We start from the raw sequence: 3,671 nt of genomic DNA, 5'->3' as shown, positions 1-3,671 counted from the left end.
GATAGTGCTGAAGGAGCATCAGCCCTTGAGCTTGTCTAACAGATTTGAGATTCTTGAGCCCTGTGTGGATGAGAGTCGGGGCTGAGAGAGGATGAACAAACTGATGATAGCACTGTGGGACAGGGAGCCGAAAAGGAAAACATAGCTGTAACCAGGGATGGTATAGTAAGGGAAATAGAGGTTCTCAATGAAAGGTGACCACACACACCATGAATGCTGCTCAGCAACTTTCAAACTGTGACTATAACACCTGATCAGTGTAGGGATTGAACCCACCACCTTGGCATTATTAGTACCACACTCTTAACCATCTGAGCTAACTAACTGACTGTGCTGCATTGTCCCAAAGGCTGTGTAGTCCACCTGGTATCCAGGTTCAGGATATCTCATCAGGGCTGCAGAAGAACTTGGAATATGAGGAGAAAGATCCAATTGTTGTGGTCCACATTTGTACCACAGATATAGATAGAACGAGGAATGAGGTTCTGTTGACGGGAAATGGGCAGCTAGGGTCTAAATTAAAATAGAAGAACCAAAAAGGTAATAATCACTGGATTACTACCTGGGCAATGTACAAATTGGCACAAGGTCAGCAAAATTAAAGAGGTAAATGGATTGGTGTGGGAGAAACGGGTTTGAGTTCATTGGCACCAGTACTGGGCTAGGAGGAAGCTGTTCCGATGGGTTACACCTGAATCACACTGGGACCAGATGCCTGGCTATGGATAAGGGTTTAAACTGAATATAGGCAGGGATGGGTTCAATTGCATGCAAAATCATGAAAAATATTAAAGGTAGGGGGGAGGGGAATGCTCAGCAGAGTTTATTTAAGGTTCCAGAACAAGTCATAGGACAGAGCGTATAGTCAGGGTCAGGGATCTAACTTCAGCCTATGCAGATGAGGGGATAGCAATGAGAAGGGAGGCAGTCAATAAAGGACTGAGGATGTAGTACTTAAATCACGCTTATATGAAACAAAGTAAGTGAGCTGATAGCGCAGATTAAAATTGACAGGTATAATGTTGTGGGCATTGTCTTGGATGACTGTGTGTATACAGGTGGTTCCTTTCAGATTCGGTTAATTGAACTGCATTGAATTGAATTTATTGTCACGTGTACCAAGGCACAGTGAAAGGCTTTGTCTTGTGAGCAATACAGGCAGATCACAGAGTTGAGTAGCATAGATAAGTAAATAACAGGCAAATAGCAGCAATAACAAAAACACAGCTACAGGCGAATGTTAAGAGTTTATGAGTCCATACAGTATTCTAACAACAGCAGGGTAGAAACTGTTACGAAACCGGCTGGTGTGTGTGTTCTGGCTTCTGTACCTTCTCCCCGATGATAGAGATTGTAGAAAAACATTGCCAGGGTGGGATGGATCTTTGAGAATGCTGCCAGCCTTTCCTTGACAGTGGGCCTGGTAGATGGATTCTAGAGACGGGAGGTTGGCCTTTGTGATTGTCTGAGCTGAGTTCACCACTCTCTGTAACCGTCTCCGATTTTGAATGGTACAGATGTCACACCAGGTAGTGATACATCTAGACAGAATGCTCTCGATGGCACACCTATAAATGTTGGCAAAGAGTATTCGCCGTCATGCCAAATTTCCTCAGCTGCCTGAGGAAGAAGAGACATCGTTGGGCCTTTGTAACCAGTGCGTCCACATGAAGAGTCCAAGAAAGCTTGTTGTGGATGACCACTCCCAGGAGCTTGACACTCTCCACTCGTTCCACCTCTGTGCTGTTAATGTGTAGGGGGGCATGAGTAACATCCCACTGACAGTCAATAATGAGTTCCTTGGTTTTGCCGGCATTGAGAGCTAGGTTGTTCTCAGTGCACCAAGACTTCCATCTCCCGCCTGTAGTCTGTTTCGTTATCATCTGAGATCCGACTGATATGGCAGTGTCATCAGTGAACTTGTAAATGGCATTAGTCTGGTATTTTGTGATGTAGTCTTGGGTATACAGTGAGTACAGTAGGGGGCTGAGTACGCACCCCTGTGGGGCTCCAGTGTTAAGTGTTAGTGAGGATGAAATATTGTCCCCATTCTTCACTGATTGTGGCCTGTGGGTCAAGAAACTGAGGATCCAGTTTCAGGGAGTGAGGCTTAGTCTGAGATCAGTCTAAGTTTAGTCATCAGTCTCAAGGGGATAATAGTGTTGAAGGCTGAACTGTAGTTAGTGAGTAGGACTCTTATGTAGCTGTTCTTGGTGTCGAGCTGTTCTAGGGAGGAGCGAAGAGCAAGTGATATGGCATCTAACATGGATCTGTTGGTCCGATAGGCAAATTGGAGTGGGTCAGGAGTAGTGGGGAAGCTGGAGTTGATTAATGACATGACCAGCCTTTCAAAGCACTTTGTGACCACTGAAGTTAGGGCCACTGGGCGATAGCCATTGAGACATATGCCTCATCTTCCACCTCAGAACACTTCAACCCCAGGGCATCAAGTTTCCTCATTTCCCCTTCCCCCACCTCACCCCAGTTCCAACCTTCCATCTCAGCGCTGTCCCCATGACCTGTCCTAAATGCCTATCTTCCTTTCCACCTATCCACTCCACCCTCTTTTCTGACCTATCACCTCCATCCCCACCCCCATTCACCCATTGTACTCTTTGCTACCTTGCCCCACCCTCTTCTCTGCAGCCTAAAATGTTCGGGCCCCTGGTGGGGCAGGTAATGTTCTGGTGGTACTTGGGAAACACCTTCCTTAGATTGGCTTGATTGAAGTCACCAGTTACAATAAACAGGGTCTTGGGGTGTTCCGTCTCCAGGGTGTTAGTGGTGGAGCACAGCACATCCAGAGCTTCCTCAACCTTTGCTTGTGGTGGTGTGTACACAGCAGTTAGTATAGCAGTGGGAAATTCCTGTGGTAGATAGAAGGGATGGCACTTCATGGTGAGGAGTTCAGGGTTTGGGGAGCAATGGTTGCCCAATGTAATTAAGAGCAGACTCAACAACAGCAATTCGTGTAAATATGAACATTTATTACGTAATAATAAAAAACGAGAAAAGAGACTGAAATATGACCATCTATTAAGTAATAAACAAAGATGAAAAAGGAAGGAAAAGAAGGCAGTGTACCTCACACCCTCCTGTCTGTCAGGAATTAGATTGTTCCTGGCAGTGTTCATGATTCCAGTTCGAGGTGAAATCCAACGATTTGGAACACAACTCTCTCCCTTATATAGTGTAACAAACAGCCAGCACAGAAAAGCAAATACAGAAAGCCAGCCGTCTTCGGCATGGGTCCCAGGACTCGCTGTCGAAAATCATCGACAACTCTGGGCCTTTGTGTCCAGGTATCACAGAGATGTGGCTGCAAGGGAATTAGGTTCAGGAATTAAATATCCAAGGGTACACATCCTATTGAAAGGACGGGCAGAGGGGGAGGAGTTGCCTTGTTAGTGGGAAACGAAATTATATCAGTAAAGAAGTGATACAGAGTTGGAAAGTGTAGAACTGTAAAGGAAAACAAACCCTGATGGGAGTTGTGTTCAGGCCTTCTAGTAGTATTCCGGATGTGGAAGAAAATAAATCAGGAGATAGAAAAGACATGTAAGAAAGGCACAAAAGCAGTAACCATGGGGACCTTCAATAAGCAGGTGGAGTGGGAAAAGTCAGGCGGGTGTTGGATCTCAAGAAGATGAAGTTCATGGAATGTCTATGAG

General features: G+C 45.5%; 1 non-coding gene across 1 annotated transcript; it reads right to left on the bottom strand.

The window, feature by feature from the left end:
• Nucleotides 1-251: 251 nt before the first annotated feature.
• trnai-aau (transfer RNA isoleucine (anticodon AAU)) lies at nucleotides 252-326 on the bottom strand. Its single transcript has one exon. It is a non-coding gene; the product is annotated as a tRNA-Ile (tRNA).
• Between the last annotated feature and the right edge of the window lie 3,345 nt (nucleotides 327-3,671).

Source organism: Hemiscyllium ocellatum, chromosome 32 (genome assembly GCF_020745735.1).
Source record: "Hemiscyllium ocellatum isolate sHemOce1 chromosome 32, sHemOce1.pat.X.cur, whole genome shotgun sequence".
NCBI lineage: Eukaryota > Metazoa > Chordata > Chondrichthyes > Orectolobiformes > Hemiscylliidae > Hemiscyllium > Hemiscyllium ocellatum.
This window is presented reverse-complemented; position numbering and strand designations above follow the sequence as displayed.